Source organism: Sceloporus undulatus, chromosome 4 (genome assembly GCF_019175285.1).
Source record: "Sceloporus undulatus isolate JIND9_A2432 ecotype Alabama chromosome 4, SceUnd_v1.1, whole genome shotgun sequence".
NCBI lineage: Eukaryota > Metazoa > Chordata > Lepidosauria > Squamata > Phrynosomatidae > Sceloporus > Sceloporus undulatus.
The window spans coordinates 206,761,907-206,781,535 of record NC_056525.1 but is presented as its reverse complement, the minus strand read 5'-3'; the positions used below and the strand labels follow the sequence as shown (position 1 = coordinate 206,781,535).

The 19,629-nt window shown below is 40.3% G+C and overlaps 1 protein-coding gene across 8 annotated transcripts in view; it reads left to right on the top strand.

Annotated features, from left to right (window-relative positions):
- Positions 1–7,218: 7,218 nt before the first annotated feature.
- Positions 7,219–19,629, top strand: part of NCOA2 (nuclear receptor coactivator 2) — a 192,615-nt gene continuing 180,204 nt past the window's right edge. For 6 of the 8 annotated variants that reach the window (XM_042461201.1, XM_042461191.1, XM_042461193.1 and 3 more), the window contains exon 1: positions 7,220–7,396. The gene's annotated coding sequence lies outside the window, so the exon portion shown is untranslated. Of the gene's footprint in view, positions 7,397–19,629 lie in introns of all 8 variants that reach the window. The other 2 variants (XM_042461198.1, XM_042461199.1) reach the window with 2 other exon arrangements.

Sequence of the window (19,629 nt, the reverse complement as noted above, 5' to 3'; positions counted from 1 at the left end):
CACTTTTAAAAATGCACAGCTGCTTTTTAAAATGCATAGCAGCTTGTCTCTTTGAAGTAGCAACTGCTGCAAAGAAACTGGGAATGATCATGCTTCCTTAAAACATCTTGCTTTATCGCCATTTCTTTAGGATATGTGCATAGGACTGTGACTATTCTGTGAAATACATTAAATAGCTTGACTCAGTGCATATTTGAGTTGATAACCTATAACAGGAAGCAGTAGAACATCCTGTTTCTGAAGAAACAAAACAATTTTGCAGGGCTTCAAATAGCCCTTTCAAATATTCAGATTTAACTTATCCTGAATAAGTTCAGGTAAAGTATATGAACATAAGAATTATGTATGAAAGTATTTGCAACTAAGGGAAAATCATCTTGGAAATGAAAGTTATTCTACATTAGAATATGTCTTACAGGCAATATGTAATAAATACAACTGTAAAGAAGCCATCTAGAACTAGTAAGCTTAAATGTTTGAGTAGAGGGGATCAGTTAAGGGTACCAAAAGTGATCAAATTTAAATGGAGCAAAGTATTTCTTGCTTCAGAAAATTGTTTGGAATTCATGGTTCGTCAGAAGTCAACAGGCAACTTGAAGGCACATACAAATGCACAGTGTGCTTAAAATGGTTTTTTCCCTGATCCTGAAAGGTGATCCTGGAAGAACAGAGTATCTTATGTGATATGTTCTCTGGTTGCTGCCAGGTGGCATTCTAAACACTTCTGTGGTCAGTATAATTTTAATACTTAAACATCTCACTAAAGCAAGGGTGGGAATCTTGTAGCCTAGTTCTAGATATTGTTGGACTGCAACAAGTGCACACTTGGAAAAGAAAAATAGAAGATGGTGATGAGGGAATGCTCTGCTTGGAGGTAATTACTAGCTAGCAGCCTAACATATGCATTCCTTTTGGGAGGGACGATAATTCTGGGGGTCATTGCCATTATGATTCAAATCAAATTACGAACTGGATTATATGTCCGTCATTCCACTTGATGTCGGTTTCAATCTGATTAGCATCTGATTGAGTTCCTTAAAAGTGGAGTAAATGCAAAAAACCAAACAAACAAAAAAACCCAAAAACCCACACTCTTATTTGGCACTACTTTTCAAGAGGTTCTTTTGAGAAGAACCAAATCACAAGCATGCTCAACAAGTGGGAACGACCTTCGGATCAGAATTGCATCTCACTGGAGGGGAAGGAGTATGACAGAGGAGTTGGCAGGGGGTGTCACCCATACAGCCTTCGGCTACTTGAAATATGCTATTTTTTGAGCAGTGCCCTTTGTCTACCTGCATGTGTGGTGGCTTTTTAATTTTCCATCTTTACACTGATCAATTCCTTCTGAATCTGGCCATGATCCTTTCTCCACTGTAAGAGTTTTTTTTCCCCTTTGCTTTTCTTTTGGAAGGAATCTGGTCTCTGTGGGAGGGAGATCTGATGTGTTTTTGTTTTTTAATTTAGTGAATCAGTAATGTGATCTCCCATCATCCCATTGAGGCACCTAATCAAGCAAGGGGTTTCCACCTAATCGAGCAAGGGCTTTCCTAAAACAACCCTTGCTGGCAGACCACAAAGCTAAAAAGTGATCAGAAACAGGGTAAGTATTTGGGGAGGGGGGCACCACAAAGGATCCTCTAGTGTCACCAAAATTAGGCATGGCTATGTCACTGAAATGACACCTGGCTATGTCATAATTGATGTGACAATGCAATTAGCTTGATTGGCATTTTAAAAAACAGAATGGATCAAGCGGCACAAATTCTAATGGGGATGATAATCATATCTTGAAAAAACTCGAAATCAATGAGGATTAAAAGGATCCTGTTTCATAGAGGGAACGACACTCACATGGAATTGATTCATTGATCTGATGCAAAAGCGAACTGCGAACCAGGTTAAATAGTAAGTGGGAATGAGGCCCTGCAAGACTTAGTTGCAGATTCCCACTTGCAAAAAGGTAATATCTGGATGGAAGGAATATTGTCCCTCTAGGAATGCTGCTCTGTGGATGCTTATTGGGAGCAAGCCCAGCTGAGTGGGATTTACTTCCATGAAAAAATATGCATGAATTCCAGTACATCTAAAATGCCTTCTGCAGTAAAATTACTTAACCTTGTTATACTGACAGTGGCCATTAAATAATGTTGTTAGTGTGTAGTTTTAGTGGCCCTGAAATCCAATGGATGATCTTGGGCAAGTCACACTCTCTCAGCCTCAGGGAATTACAATGGTAAACCTCTTCTGAACAACTGTTGCCAAGAAAACCCTGTGATAGGTTCTCCATAGGGTCGCTATAAATTGGGAATGACTGAAAGGCATACAACAACAACAACAACAACAACAACAACCACTCACCAGGTGCTTCATTGATTGGTGGATGATGACTTTCACAATGCTTTAAAACTTCAGTTTACAGGAGCATGGACCTTGGCAATCCGTTTCCTAAATGACCAGAGCCCATAATGTGGATACGTACAATCTCATTATAAGATGCCACTGACAATGAGTCTTGTTTGGCTAGTGGAAAAACCTGAGCTTAGCTGAAGGGCAACCACTAATATTTTCATTAAGCCCACTCAGACTGTGGCATCCCTTCCTAAGAAAGCTCATCTGGCACTTTTCTTTCAGAATGGGAGGCAAAGGAGTTTATCAGACAAGGGAAACTGGAAGTATAATTCAATGGCAATCCGAATGCAATCATGGGGTTTCACGTTATTGCGTGATAGACTACCATACGCAATTTTGGGCAATGGCAAGCTAATTTCGGGCAAGGGGAAGTCAGTTCGAATGCAATTCGAATTCACGTAAATTCACTGAACTAGCGAATTCATGTGAATGCATTCTGGCTCCACTTTCTTTTCATTCGAAATTAAGAGAAATTTCTCCCGTGTGATAAACTCCAAAGACGTTCTTCCTTTGTCAAGCTTTTAATACTCATAAGTTGCATGCTGTTTTATGTCTTGTTTGTAATGCTTGGTTTCCATTGCCATTTCATTTTGTATTACCGATTACACTGCTTTGTATTGTCCTGGAAACTGCACAGGTAGAAGATAGTACAGTTGGCCCTCCACATTTGCGGCTTTGACTTTTGTGGATTTTATTATTTACGGATTTAATATGTTCTGTCTAGGAATCTCTAGGTCCTCTAGCACAACTCTGCTAAAAGTTGATCATAGAGTTGTGCTGGAGAATCTAGAAGTTCCTAGAGAAAACATTTCTCTAGGGCATTTGTAGGTCCTCTAGCATGAATCTATAATCATCTTCTGGTAGATGTTGACCACAGAGTTGCACTGGAGGACCTGGAAATTCCTACAGAGGTGTTCTCTTAGGTAAAAAGAATAGTGTTTTTTTTTATATAGGTTTTCCCTTACATTCACAAAGGTCCTTCATCCCTAACACCAGCAAATGTGGAGGGACCATTGTTGTTAGCTGACTTCAAGTTCACTTCAATCCATGGCAAGCCTATGAATGAGAGATCTCCAAGTCACCCTATCCTCAGCTGCCCATGGCTGTGCCTTCTCTGATTGAATCTATCCATCTGGTATATGGTTTTCCTCTTTTCCTATTGTCCACGGCTTTACCAAGCATTATTCTCTTTTGTTAGTGAGTCCTTTCTTCTCATGATACGGCCAAAATACGTTAACCTCACTTCAGTCATCTTTGCTTCTAGGGAGAGTTCAGGCCTGATTTGCTCTAGTACCCATCCACTGGTCTTTTTAGCAGTCCATGGTAATCATGCAGTGTACACATGTATTAAACCAATGGAAAATAAAACCCCTCATATGTCTATATGACTGCACTTAATTCCAATTTTTGTGCTGAATATCACATCCATATTAATCTTAGTAACTGAGAATTAGCTTGCTGTAGTCCAAAAAGTTTTCTCCCAAGCTCTTCTGCAGAGTCATTATACAGTCTTCAAAATCATTGCTTTGAAAAGGAATACAATGTATGCATATTACTCCTTCAGAGTGAACCTATTGTGTAATCTGCAATCTGATTCCCTTCTACAATGTAATTGTTTTTAAGAGATTAAAAAAAACCCTAGCCAATAGTACAGAGACTACCTTTGTACAATATCTTATCTCGTCCTAAGCTTAAAATTTAGGTTTATATGGTTTGTGCAGAGTTTTAAACACATTTTACATTTTAAAGATGGCTGTTTTAATTTTTAAAATGGTTTAATTGTTTTTTTAATCTTATATTTATAATTTTACTGCTTTTGTATTTTTTTTTTAATGGAATTGTTTTAAACTTGCTGTTCACTGCCTTGAGTCCTTATAATGGGAGAAAGGCGGAATATAAGATAATAATAATAATAATAATCTCTTTTAAATTTCTAGTTATTAGGCTTTTTACTATGAGTCGAAATGTTTATGCGGCCTTTCCTCAGCACATATAGCAGATTGTTTTTCGATGCACACATTCCCTCGATACCTCTCTGTTCTGTGTGGCTTAAACCATAACAAATAGAGGAAATCTATCAAGGTGAACAGAAACTCTTGGTCCAAAGAGAACAAACAGGGGAAATATGCCTATATGACATTGCAGGTTGTGTAGTATTTGAACATGAACCTTGCAAGGAACTTCTAGATGCCCAAGAAGCTGGCAACAAATTAATAAACCACTGTCAGCATCAGAAATAATGATGTGAAAATCTCTGTGTCAGAAGTAATGATTGCTTTCTGCATGTCAAAATTCACAGATAGGTATTTTCAGATCTTGTGATAAAGATTTCTCAGTTTTGTATGATTAATATTCTTTTTTTTACTGTTGAGCTTCCACACCTTTATCTGCACCACCCTCATGTTTCATGTATCTGAAGTATGTGTGTATATCATTGAAAAAGCAACACCACCACAGACACATATGTCGCTGCAGTGCTGTGATCCACCAACACGCATGCTTCGTCGCATTGTTTTCTTTTGTCGTCCCTCGACCCTCTCTTTGTTAATGATACAATAGCATCCCTTTCCAGTCCTTCCCCTCTCAGCCACCAGAGAGGGTTAGGTGGGAAAGCGGCCCTTTCTATGTGTATTTATGTTGCCCTTCTCTCCAGCCTGGGCTGCAGTTTATTTATCTGCTGCCCCTAAAGGGCCAAAAGAGAGCAGCCTTTGAGGGGGAAGGAAAGTTCAGGGTGACTCAGAGGTCCTCCTTTTCCAGGACATGTCCTCCACTTCAACCTTCTGCCCAGGAGGAATGTCCAAGAGGTCCTCCATTTTGAGCAAGACTAAGAAGCAAGAATATATATATTTCTATGAGCTTTTATTCGGTTATGTAATCTTAGTAACTGACAACCAGCTTGCGGTAGTCCAAAAACATTAAAATAATAATAATTTTACAATCCCAAGCTCTGCTGCAGAGTCAATGAAAAACATAGTCAGTATATCTTGCCCTTTTGCCCTTCTGACTTTTGTTCCAATAATTGTACTGTTCTGATCATACTATTATCTCAGTATTTATATTTTTCATTATATTTTATACTGGTCAATGACCGAATAAGCTATTGATTGATTGATAGTCAGTATATGCACAATACTTCTCCAGAGTGAAACTATATTGTGTTATCTACAATCATTTCGTCTTGAAGGCCCCTTTTTTGTAGGGAACACGTTTTATGGGGAATAACATCTGTTTGAAGACATTTTGTGGGGAATAACGTTAGTTTTGAAGACATTTTATGTAGAATAACATAATGCAGTACAGCTTGGGAATTTTTATTTTATTGGACTACAACAAGCTGATTGTCAGTTACTAAGGTTACATGACCAAACAAAGGCTCAAACACTCATTAGAAACACACACACCATATATATATATATATATATATATATATGAGAGAGAGATTGAGAGAGAGAGAGAGAGAGAGTATAGATATACATATAAATGGAGGATGTGTCTTGCTTCTTAGTCCTGCTCAAAATGGAGGACCTCTTGGACGGAAGGGTGAAATAGAGGACATGTCCTGAAAAATACATTTGAAGACATTTTGGAGTTTATCGCACAAGAGGAATTTTTCTTAATTTTGAATGAAAGCAAAGTGGGGCCAGAATGCATTCACGTGAATTCGCTAGTTCAGCGAACTTACATGAATTCGAATTGCGTTCGAACTGACTTCCCATTGCCCAAAAATAGCTTGCCATTGCCTGAAACTGCGTGTGATCACCTCTCACACAATAACGTGAAACCCCATGGTTGCGTTCAGACTGACTTCCCATTGACCGAAATTGTGTGTGGTAGTCTAGCTTGCCATTGCCCAAAATTGCGTGTGATCACCTCTCACGCAATAACGTTAAACTCCATGATTGCGTTCGGATTGCCATTGGATTATACTTCCAATTTCCCTTGTCTGATAACCTCCTTTGTTGGGAATAACCTTTGCAGACATTTTGTGTGGAATATAGTTTGTTTGAAGACATTTTGTTGGGAATAACATTTGGAGGACATTTTGCTGGGAATAATGTTTGTTTGAAAACATTCTGTGAAGACTAACTTTTGAAGACATTTTGTTGGGAATCACATTAGAAGACATTCTGTGAGGAATAACATTTTCTTGAAGATTCTGTGAGGAATAACATTTTCTTGAAGATTCTGTGAGGAATAAAATTTGAAGATACTCTGTGAGGAGTAACATTTGAAGCCATTTTGTTGGGAATAACATTTGAAAGACATTATGTGACGATTATAACATTTGAAAGACGCTCTGTGAGGAATATAACATTTGAACACATTTTTTTGGGGGGGAGAATACATTTTCTCAAAGCCATTGTGGTGGGGACTGACAACATTTGGAGACATTCTGTGAGGAGTAACATTTGAAGCCATTTTGTTGGGAATAACATCTGAAAGACACTCTGTGAAGAATATAACATTCGAAAGACATGTTGGTGTTGGTGGGGAATAAAATTTCCTTGAAGACAAGGGTTTTGTGGTGCCTTGTGCTCCTTTGTGGTGAGGAAGAAGGGGCCACCCTGAGAAAGTGTGGCGAGTGGGCCAGGAACTTTCTTCCCAGCCTTGAGCTCGTGTGGACGCCTGCCTGACTCCTTCTCTCTCTATGTGCGTGTGTGTGATTGTGTGTCTGTTGTGTGTCTGTTTCTCTCTCTGTGGAGTCGCCACTGAGAGGCCACTTTTTGCGCCTGGCGACGGCAGGGAGTGGCGGCGGCGTTGGTGCTCTGAGTAGCTTTGCGGCTGCGAGGAGGAGGAAAGGAGGAGGAGGAGGAGGAGGAGGGCGAGCTGTGGGAGGGTCTCCATTGAAATAAACAAGCAGCCAGTGATTAAAACGGGAACATGGCGGCCGCGGAAGAAGACTCAGCCGCTCCTCCAGCTTCCTCTTCTTCTTACAAAGCGGAGAAGGTCAGCGCTGGAGCCCGAGACAGGAGCACTGACCTCGGTAAAAGAAGGGACGCCTTTTGTGGGTCAACATCTGCAGGGCAGAGCCGGGGGAGGCTGGGGTTGGTGGCTGGGTGGGCGACCGAGGGGGTCCCTCCCCACTCGCCTCTTGTATAATAATGATAATAATAATAATAATGATATAACCCCGGGTTTTGTGTGTCTGCAGCGCTGCTGCTGCTGCTGCTTTCTTGGAGCCATATGTGTGTGTTGTGTATATGTATTTGCAATTTTGCGAGGAGATTTGTGTGTCTTTCCAGATTTGCTCCCCCTTTACCCCCCCTTACAATCTCTTTACTAGACGAGTGACCAGACACGTCCTCCTTTTCCAGGACCCGTCCTCCATTTCCACCTCCTCTCCAGGAGGGATTCCATTTTGAGCCTGGATTTATATTTCTAGGAGTGTTTTTAGCATTTTTATTTACTCACGTCCTCCGTTTCCCCTCTTCCTCCCCCCTTGCTCTGGAAATGTCCTCCATTTTGTGGAGCTTCGCAACGAGGACAGGGGTGACCAGGCACGTCCTCCTCTTGCAGGACCCGTCCTCCATTGCCACCTCCTCTCCAAGAGATATTCCAGAAAGGTCCTCCACTTTGAGCCCAAGAAGCATGGATTTGTATTTCTATATGAGTGGTTTTTTCTTTTAGTATTTTTATTTAGTCTTGTCCTCCATTTTCCTCGCTTCTGGAAAGGTCCTCCATTTTCTGGAGCTTTGCAGTGAGGACAGGGTGACCTCTTGCAGGACCTGTCCTCCATTTCCACCACTTCGCCAAGAGATATTCCAAAAGGTCCTTCATTTTGAGCCTAAGAAATCATGGCGTTGTATTTGTAGGAGTGTTTCTTTTAGCAATTTATTTAGTCGTGTCCTCCATTTTCCCTCCCCCCTTTGGAAACGTCCTCCATTTTGTGGAGATTTGCAGTGAGGACAGGGCGACCTTTTTCAGGACCCGTCCTCCATTTCCACCTCCTCTCCCAGAGATATCCAACAAACGTCCTCCATTTTGAGTCTAAGAAGCATGGAAGACATGTCCTGGAAAAGGAGGACGTTTGATCACCCTGACTTTTCCTCTGTCTCCCCTCCTTTTTAGGAGCAGCATTTTATGTAATGTCCTCCTTGGTCACCCTTTCGAGGGGGCGTGGGGTGGCCCCTGGGAGGGCAAGTAAAAGGGTGGGTTTGGAAAGAAAATCTATCTGAAGTTATACATACATACCATATATATATATATATATATATATATATATATACACACACACACACACACACATACATATACATATATATATATATACACATATACATATATATATATTGCGTGGTGAGAGTGTAGCAGTCTAAACCGAAAAGAGAAAGAAAAGGGGGGGAGAGGGAGAATTCAGGGTGACCAGACGTCCTCCTTTTCCAGGACATGTCCTCCATATCTGTCCAGGAGGCATTCCAGAAGGTCTTCCATTTTGAGCCTGACTAAGAAGCATGGATGTTTCGAGCTTTTATTTGGCCATGTCCTTCATTTTTTCCCCTTGCAGTGTCTTGTCCTCCTGAGTGTGGAGGACATCTAGGGTAGGGAAGAGGTTATTAATGGAGGAGGAAGGAGGAGGGTTTCTGAGAGGAAAGGGTTTCAGGGGTGACAGTGAAGGTCTGGGTGGCAGAGAGCGAGAGGACGCCCTTTCTTTCTTTCTTTTATTCCTTCCTTGTTGAGGTGCCTTTTTTGGGGGGGGGGGGCTTTTGTGTGGTGACACCCCACACATCCTGAAAGGGAATGGCTGCCTCTTTCCTGTCAGGATGATGACCAGATGTCCTCCTCACACACACACACACCCCAAGGAGGACAAGCCGCTTCAAAATGGAGGACGTTGCCAGGAAATAATGGAGTTTCTGACTAGATGAAATCCCAACAGACTCATCCGCACCGTGGAAACAATCCCTTTAACTGCCAGGGTTCAGTGCTGTGGGATCCTTGGAACTGTAGTTTATGGTGGCACTCTTCTCTGTGATGTCTCCCAAAACTACAGTTCCCAGGGTTCCACAGCATTGACAGTTTAAACTGGTGTCACACTGGGGTCCAAAACACACTGCAGAAATAATCCAGTTTGAGACTAGCTTTAACTTTCCTGGCTCAATTGCTAGGGAATGCTGGGAGCTGTAGTTCTGTGAGACATTTAGCCTTCTCTGTCAGAGAGAGAGAGAGGGAGAGAGAGTGTTCTAGTGTCACAACAAACTACACTGAGCCAGGCCAGTTAAAGCAACCTCAAACTGAAAATAATAATAATAATAATAATAATAATAACAATAATAATAACAATAACAATAATAATAATTTGAGGGCTCTCTGAGAGAGAAGGCTGTGAAGGTCTCATCACAAAGCTCCAGTTCCCAGAAATTCACTAGCAATTGAGCCAGGGGCAAGTTAAAGCAGTCTCAAAACAGGATTATTCCTGCAGTGTGGATGCAAGGTGGGGGGGGACAACACCCCTCCCCCCGTCTTTGCATGCCACCACCCGGGTTTTGGGTCCTTGTGTGTGTGTTTGTGTGTGCATGAGTTTTAACTTCTCCAACTTTGGGCGCCCCTCGGAGTCTCCCCTCGGCGACCCCCGGCGAGGCCCTCCCTTCTGGATGCATTGGCGCTGCTGCTGCTGCCTCCTTTGCGGGGGAAGGGAGCCGAGGAGGAGGAGGAGGAGGAGGAGGCAGGCGCCTGGGTGCCCTGGAGGGGGGCAGCGCGACTGCCGGCGCCGTCGCTTCCAGGGGGAGGGGGCGGCCTAGGCAGGAGCAGGCGCTTCTTTCCCCGCCTCAGTCCTGGATCGCTTCCATTGAGCCCCTGCCTGCAGCGGCGGGGAAGGGAACAGCTCCACTTCTTCTTGTCTCCCTTTTTTTGTTTAGCGTGGAGTAGAGGAGAGAGAGGGCCTGTTTGCATTCTCCCTTCCTCCTCCTCCTCCTCCATTGTAGAACGGGGTGTGTGTGTGTGTGTGTGTGTGTGCATTCTCCTCCCCCTTCCCCTCTATGGCAGGGAGGGTGTGTGTGTGTCTCTCTCTAATCCCCTCTCCACCTGCTCCCTGCCCTACCGATGTGGAGGGGGATGGGGGAGTGTGTGCCTCTGTTGGACTGTCAAATGGTAGCACCACACGCCTCCTCTTCTTCCATCTTTTCTTTCCCTTCCTTCCTTCCTTCTTCCTCTTCTCTCCTCCTCCCTTTTCCTCCTCCTCCTTCTTCTTCCTCCTCCTCTTCTTCCTCCTTCTCCTGCCTCCTCTTCATCTTCCCCCTCTCTCATCTTCCTCTTTCTATTCTTATGCCTCCTCCCTCTTTCCCCTCTTCTTCTTCCTCCTCCTCTTTCTATTCTTATGCCTTCTTCTTCTCCTCTTCGTCTTCTTCTTCCTCCTCCTCTCTCCTCTTCTTATGCCTCCTTCTCTTCTTCGTCCTCCTCCTCCTTCTCTCTCCTCCTCTTCCTCTTTCTATTCTTATGCCGCCTCCTCCTCCTCCTCTCCTTCTTCTCCTCTCCCTCTCCTCCTCCTCCTCCTCCTGGCTTCCCTTTCCAGAGAAAGCTGCCTGGGATGTGAAGTGGCGGCGGCGGTGCTGGCGGCGCTTGGAGGGCGGGAGAGGCCCCTGTGATTTCATCTTGCGGAGTGATGGCGTTTCCTCCCTTTTTATTTTCTGATTATAAGCAGAAGCTCTGCTGTTTGCCGGCTCCTGCCCACAATATGATAGTTGCAAAGGTAGCTAGGGTTATTGGTTGTCCTGGCAACTTTGACTTTGTTGTTCATGTAATATGTATTTTGATCTACATGCTACCCATCATTCCATATTGCTCTGGGATCTGTGCAGTTGATTCTGATGGATGAAAAGTGTGTGAAAGAGGCATGGGTATGGATGTTGAATAGTAATGAGGAAGGAAAGGTAACCTGATATCTCTCCAGTTAATCAAGTCACTGGTTCATCAGTAAAAAAAAAAAATCAAAATTAAAATTGATAGCCATTTCTATTTCTTGAGAAACACATTGGTCCGCTCTGAAACCAATTTGGAGGATATCCCTTTTGGAAAAATCCAACTAAATTAGCTTTGTGAAAAATTAGTGTTGGCTAAAATGCCTTTTAAGATGCACATCTAACCCACGAGACACAGATGTTCAGCTGTGATAGGAAATAGCTGCAACTATAGAAGTCATAGTAGAGCCAGCGTGGTGTAGTGGTTTGAACATTGGACTGTGACTGAGCACCAAAATTCAAATCTCCACTCGCCCTTGGAAACCCACTGGGTGATCTGAGGTAAGTGACACTCTCTCAGCCTCAAGGCAGCATTGGCACACTCTCTCAGCCTCAGGAAGGCATCCCTCTGAATAGTCAGAAAGGACTTAAAGGCACACAGCAACAACAGTAACATACTATAGTAGTCATAGAAGGCCGTGCAAAGTATAACTAGATAGTCAACATCTTCCAACTTCAGTTTCTTATGGGGAAACTATGGGCCCATACAGACAGGCCAAAATAAAGCTGCTTCAGGTTACTTTGGAGGTATGGTGTTTCAATGACACATGCATCTTAAGAGGCCAGAAGCAGCACCAAAGCTGTGCTCCAGGCCTTAGGACTAGAAGGTGGCTGTGGCATGGCTTCTGGCCTCTTAGGACGCATGCAGCATTTAAACAGCATACCTCCAAAGTGACCTGAAGCAGCTTTATTTTGGCCTCTCTGTATGGGGCCTATGACAATTAAATTTGACAGTTAAACATAAAATGGTAGCAAATCATACCCACTTTTCTGTCTTTATAAAACCACATCTTTTAGTAATCTGGGCTTTGTTTTCAGTGTTTTATTAAAAGGATAATTAAAAGGTGGTATTGTTTCTTATAACAAACATGCCTTTAGAGGCTCAAATGCAATATGAAAAGGTAAATGCTATTTATATTTGCCTTATACACTATAATCTTTCTTGTTTGCCACAGAAGGCAACACATCAGGTCTGGCCAGTGACAACATCCCATCCCAACATGAGAGTGAGTTGGACAGAATAACCAGTTCTTAATTTCTTGTTGCATCTGTTATGACATACTGTGTTTAATACAGTATCAAAATTTGCAGTATAATTGAGGAAATCTTGTCCACTGAGACTACCAAAAATGTACACTTGGCTGCCAAGTTTTGATTTCATTGTTCAACTAATTTTGTTTTCATAAGAAATGACAAAGTAATGAATACAAAGGCTTTAAAGTGGAAACGTTATGGTGCTATGAGACCTTTTGTTGATGAAATAAACTACTATACCAATACAGTGACTTAGGTGATCTTTATAGATTTAGGCTCTCCTTGGTGCTGTTATGACATTTCATATGTACGATTGTGCCATATGGCAAGGATAGGATTCTTTGTGCCTACCTGATTTGAGTGACTGTAGTTGGGATTCTTGTGCTACTGCTGTATTATTACTTGGTCTTAAAAGTGTGACTCTAGCCTTAAATGGCTGAACTAGAACTAATAATGAAGTTCAGTTCTTTTATTCCAAACTGTGTAAACGCAGTGGCTGGATTTGTATATACTATTAAATTAGATTCTGGTTTGTTGCTCTGTATCAATCCACACCCCCAGACAAATCATTGTTTGTTAGCCAGCCACAAATCACAATTAGAGGCCAAGATTAAATCATGGCTTGTCGTTGCATGAAAACTCAGAACTGTAGTTTGTCCATGTCTTGTTTTCTCAGTTGCTCATCCTGAAACAGGAACTAAGGGCTGGGAAAGAAACAACTCAGAAGCAGGGGAAATGAAGTAGGTATGTTTGGTCATTTGCATGACAATTAATGGCGAAGTAAGAAACCATAGCTAACATAAACTGTGCCTTAGGTCCAAAACACACTACAGAAATAAACCAGTTTGAGACCCTGGCTCAGTGCTAAGGAGTCCTAGTTTATTGTGGCACCAGAGCTCTCAGACAGAGAAGGCTAAATGTCTCACAAAACTGCAGTTCCCAGAATTTCTAAGCATTAAGCCAGGGGAGTTAAAGCAGTCTCAAACTGGATTATGTCTGCAATGTGTTTTGGACCGAAGTGAGACTTGTAAATGCAGTCAGTGTTTCTTCGTCCTTCCACACTTGTTAATTTACTTAACATTGCTAGGTTGATTGTGTTGTCACCTTTTAACAAAATTGTCATTAAGCATTGTGCTTATTTAGCATAACCTACCATTTCATTACCACTCTGACCCATATTTTGTCACTTTTCTTTCTGCTTACATGCATACATGTGAATATGTACTTGCCAGCTAAACATACAACTTTGTGTGACTGGAATCCAGTCCGTGAAGGGCTGTGGAAACTTTCCTAATTTTTAAGGTGCTACAAGAGTCATTATTTGGTGCAAAATAGGTTAATACTGCTTCCCCTGTGGAGGTTACTACTCTCTGAACTTATTATTTTTTTAAAAAGAAAATAGTTATCTCTGACCATAACAATATAATGTGCCCCATGGGTTCAGGCAGACTTTGAATTTAAATTGCAGAATTTCAGGCCCATAAATATTTTTGTAAAGCATTCATATATATTATATATTTTAAAAAAAGATGATTTGCTCTTCTAGATACTTCACTTAAAACTTTAGATATTACATGAATGGTTATCATTTTTCTCTGTTGTGATGTTCCTGTTAACACACTTTATAAATTACTTTAATCAGTACTCATTCATTTTAAATTTTGATACAGTTTATGTTGTGCACTTTCAGATCATTTCCGAATCACAACAACCCTGAGGTGAACCTGTCACAGGGTTTTTGTAGCATGATTTGTTTACAGGGAATTTGCCTTTCTTTGAGGCTGAGAGAGTGTGATTTGCCCAAAGTCACTCAGTGGGTTTCTTTGGCTTAGCGGGGATTCAAAACCTGGTGTCCAGATTGATAATCCAACACTCAAATCACTACACCACACTGGCTCAAGACTTCATTATGCCTGAAAGTCAAGAATGCTAAACATTCTTTTTATCGTGGGATAACAATGGGTCCAGTTAAAGGCCAGCATGCTGTCATGATTTGAGCATTGGACTAGGAGACTGAGAGACCAGGGTTCAGATCCTGGCTCAGCCATGGAAACCCACTGGGTGACTTGAGGCAAGTCACACTCTCTCAGCCCCAGGGGATGGCAATGACAAACCCCCTTGAAGAAACTTGACAAGAAAACTCCATGATAGTGGTCATAAATTGGAAATGAGTAAAAGGCACACAACGAGAACAACAACAATAATTATCGGTGCAACATATTGAGCTGGAAACCATTTGTTAATAAAACTATCTGATAAGCATGCTAAACTGAATTAGTACAATAGCTTTCAAATATCTTATTTTGTACACTTTTATAAATGGTATATTAATTCTGTGAGATTTTCTATTAGCATATTAAATTTTCAACTGTCTTGAGTTGGGTATTACAACAGTTTCACCTATTTTAAAAAGTACAGGTTGGAAAATGAAGAAGCCATTAAGAAAGACAGCAGCTTCTACAGTTCCGACTGTCTTTTTCTCTCTCTTTTTGTTAATAATGTCACTGATGTGTTGGCGTAAGGTGGGGTTTTTTTGCCAAAATGAAACTCATACAAAGAGAATACATAACTTAGAGATTTTGAAAATGGGAGCTGTAACAAGTCTGCAAGGAAAACAGGAGAATTCTATAATTGCTTCTAAACAATAGGCTAGCTGCTGAATAAATTGGCCTTACAGTCTTCAAGATCCTGGCAACTTAGCATAGCAAGCAACCTAAAATTGAATTGTATATTTGGCAGGTTCTCTGTGTCCTTTTCTTTGTTCTTGCTTATGGTAAAGGGAGATACTAGTGATACCAGATAAACTGACTTCATGGTGTTTCTTCTTGAGCAACAAAACCTAGATTTGTTTTTTTACAGGTCAAATATTTTTAACTAGATTTGATATGTATTAAAGAATCAAATATCACTTATTTAATTTTTCTGTGTATGTATTCACACATGTGTGCATACATACATTAAAAACCTCCCTTATCTGATCCATACCAGATTATTTTATAATAGATTATTAGAATTATAGCATCACATTTTTCATATACCAGTATTTTGAAAAAGGGGGAAAGACTTCTATGGTTCATTTATTTATTGGAAATGCTGTTTGACCATTTTGGATTAGGCAAATGTTTTAGTGTGGCTAGTAATATGTTGGGAATAGGAAGAAATCTCTGTGAATATACAGAGATTTCCAGAAAGATGTGCATCATCAGCTGTGGTTCAATTGTATGCATACAGATAGGAATTGAGCTAGCATTCTTCCTGAGGATTTTTAGCATATAGAGCTTTTTAAATGTAATGGTTGTAAAGTAATAATAATTACAGAGTGACTATTAATTTGTACAGTTTCAAGTTTTTTAAAAAATTGTCATCTCCCCCCAATTTTTCAAAAGAAAACTAGTTTATAATTATTGTTGTTACATTAATAATAAAACATTGAGAACCAGTGTGGCATAGTGACTTGAGCGCTGAAGTAAGACTAGCGATCAGGGTTAAATTCCCATGAAACTCATTGGTGACCTTGGGCAAGTTACACACTCTCAGCCACAGAGGAATGCAATGGCAAACCTCTAACAAAGCTTGCCAAGGAAACCCTATGGTAGGTTTGCCTTAGGGTCACCATAAGTCAGAAATGACTTGAAGGCACACACACAACCACAAAAAATATAACAACAAATACAACTAATAAAATGAGTACAATTTTACTTCTGTTGAAGTCTCTGTAAAATGTTAGTTAATTTGAATTTCAGGGCAGTTGTTTTAAGAGATTTTTTTCCCTCCCACTTTTGATCCTTATCGGATACAATCCATTCCCTATTGGCTCTTTAGTGGGGTTCATACAAGAAACTTTAATCACTTTTTTCAGAGGAAGGCACAGAATGAGCTGTGGTGTAAAAATACTAAAGAGAAAACTTTTTTGTGTACCAAGCTGGATATGAAGGAGGATGTGCACCTGTACAGTAGTGATATTGTGTAAGGCTGCTTCCTGCTGAAACCATTGCTGATTATTTGGTGGCAGTTGATGTTGTCTTGGCCATATGCTTGGGGACTCTCTCACAAGGTATCAGTTTTGTCAAACATCCTTGTAGGGTAGAAATTCAAGAAGAAAAAAGTTCTCAAGTCCTTCAAAATCAAGATGACTTGAAGCACTTCTGCGCTGTGTAGGATGTAGCCACGCCTAGCATTTCTTACTTTTGTTGCAGAGTATAAGTATGTGACAACTTGTATTTCTTCAGAAGGAAAAAAAAAGAGTCCACATTTGTTCCTGGATCTGTATCCCATGTATGAAAGCAGGGACTAAGATATTTAATGCTTTTATTGCTGAGTCCACTGGCATCAAGTATTTCTTTGGAAATGCAACTATATTTTTATTAACTGATGCATTGTTTTAAAATAAAGTCAGTTCTTGTTAGTTTGTCACATTTAACCTGTTGTTTATTATGTGTGTTTTAAATGCTTTAAGTAAATTGGAATGTACCATACTCTTATTTTTTAAAACGATGTTTTACTGTATTTTAAACTGTTGTAGTTTATAAAAATTATAAAAATATAATTTTTATTTTACCATTTTTAAAAACCTCTGTATCAAATGGATTTCAGCTATAACTGCCTTGAATACCATATGAGGAGAAAGGCAGTAAACAAATTAATTAAATAAATATATTTCTTGAAGGATCTACAGATACATTTCCCCATTAGTAACTGTATTAAGATACAAGGAAAGAGCACTCTTTGGACATTATAAATTAAGCAGATCTATATAAGTTGACACATGGGAATAATCATTGCTGTGAAATCCAAAGTCTTAGACTCAGCATCATGCTAGCAGTAGAAGCTTTTCTCCTTCCTTCCTTCTGGAGCTTTGGCACTATTCCAAAACTTGTTCTGGAGCAGTTCATAATTCACCAGAATTGTTATTTTTAAAACACATGGATTAGTTTTGACTTGAGTATACCCATTAAATCAGTGGGATTTACCTACATGTTGATTTTCCATTCAACAATTAATTGACTGATCTTTAGTTGGGGCTAACTAATAGGATGCCAATCACAAATAGCCTCCTCCCAGTTCCACTTGATAGAACTACTTCTGGCAATGTAAGTGCAACTTTGGATCCTGAAAAATGGCATAGATTTAGTATTTTTTTAAAATGGAAAATGACAGTATTTGCAAAGTTTGCATAGGCAATCTCTGTGTTGTTTTTTCCTGGAGTTGCCCTACATTCTTCGTATTCTTGGTTTGATAGCACAATTGAAAACATTGAATTTTTTTAAAAAAAATATTGATCAGGATATATATGTGCTAACAACATATAGTCATCATGTAACATTTTTCTGTTCTTGGTTCCTAATCTGGCCTCATCCATCTGCTGTGTTCACAATCCCAGTAACAGTTTATTTTCAACTGAATTATGTAGTATATAGTAAAACAGTAATAAAATATGAAGAATAAAAACAATTACCGGTACCTTTTAGGCAGTTAGAATGATAGCACAGTGTTTAATAATATCCAGTTCCCCCTCAAAGAATACAGCATTTATATCAGCTAATGATCCATGGCAGGACATTCTAGAGTTGAGACGTCATCATTGGGAAGGTCTCCTCCTATTCCAGACTTAGGGATGTACCATGGAAAAAGGCTCCTGTAACTCAGTGTAACATGATTGTGGCTTTGATTCAGTTTATAGATAACCAAATGATTTATAAACATGTTTGTATCTGGATTATTTAATATTAATCCAATGGATTAATAGTTACATTAAAAACCCAATTGAAATAAAACAGTGGACCTGGAGACAACACAGTAACACATCATCTATTGCATTCCTCCTTGTTTGAGAACTTTGTGTACATTAGAGTCTTAAGAGTTCTGGATCAAGATATTTATCATTTTCAAAATAAGTACATTTTGTTTTGTTGAGTCACTGATGTTCTGAGCAAAGAGAAGGCTGCTATCCTATGTGCACTTACTCATTTCAGTAGAATTTGTATCGGTGTAAACATGTATGACAGTTGGTGGCATCTAGTCATTTATTTGCAGTATTCAGATGTTCTGTTATTTATTAGTCTAGTATTGCAGAAAGCTTGCTGAAAGCCATTTCAGGGAGTTTGGATACAAAGGTGCCCTTCTGTGTGCAAAAGTCAACTTCTGCTCTCAACAAGGCAGTTCTGTGTCTCATGATAGAGCAAGATTGGGTAACTATGCTGAGGGCAGGGGTCAGTGTTCACTTCTGGAGTCCCTTGTAGACTACACCAGCATGTCACAGGGCACAGGAGGTGATGTCCTGTAATTTCCAGTGACCATTTTCAGCTGGTTTTCAGCCTTAGAAAGGGTTTATGGGAGAAGGAGTTGGGGAGGGGGCAAATTACCATTCTTCATTTAGTTTTAGTCATTTGTGGAATAAAACCACCAGGGAAAAACAAAATTAAAAAAAAAATAAAATACAGCCAGTTTATAAGTTTTGACAGGGCTTCATAGACTTTTGTCTTAGTACACTTTAAAACAACCTTGTACCTAAGTTATTGTTTCTATTTCATTATTGTTGTTGTGTGCCTTCAAGTCACTTTTGATTTATGGCAGCGCTAAGGAGATTCTGTCAAAGGTTTTCTTGGTATGATTTTTATAGAAGAGGTTTGCAATTGTCTTCCTCTGTGGATGAGAGAGTGTCTTGCCCGAGACTACCAAGGGTAGGGATTCATAACCATGAATCTATGGCCAGAGTAGGGATTCATAATCATATTTCCTGGGATCTTTCCTGTTCTAGCACTTAAACCACTATACCACGATGAGTTTCATTTCCATGTTATTAGAGGGAAAATGTGGCTAAGAGAATGGCCTAAAAAAGGCCACCTTCTCAGTTTGTACCTGGGCAAAGGTTCAGATTTCAGCTCATTGTTTAGGAAGTTGAACAGTTTTTTAAGCTAACTTTAAAAAATTAACTTTGGACCCATACAGATAGGCCAAAATAAAGCTGCTTCGGGTCACTTTGGAGGTATGCTGTTTAAATGATGTATGTGTCCCAAGAGGCCAGAAGCTGCGCCAAACTGCGCTCCAGTCTTAAGACACATGCATCATTTAAACAGCATACCTCCAAAGTGACCCGAAGCAGCCTTATTTTGGCCTATCTGTATGGGGCCTTTATTAACTTTAGTAGAGTGTAACTAGCCAAATGCTAGTACTATTTGTGAGAACCAGCATGCCGTAGTGGTTTGAGTGTTGGACTAAGACTCTGGAG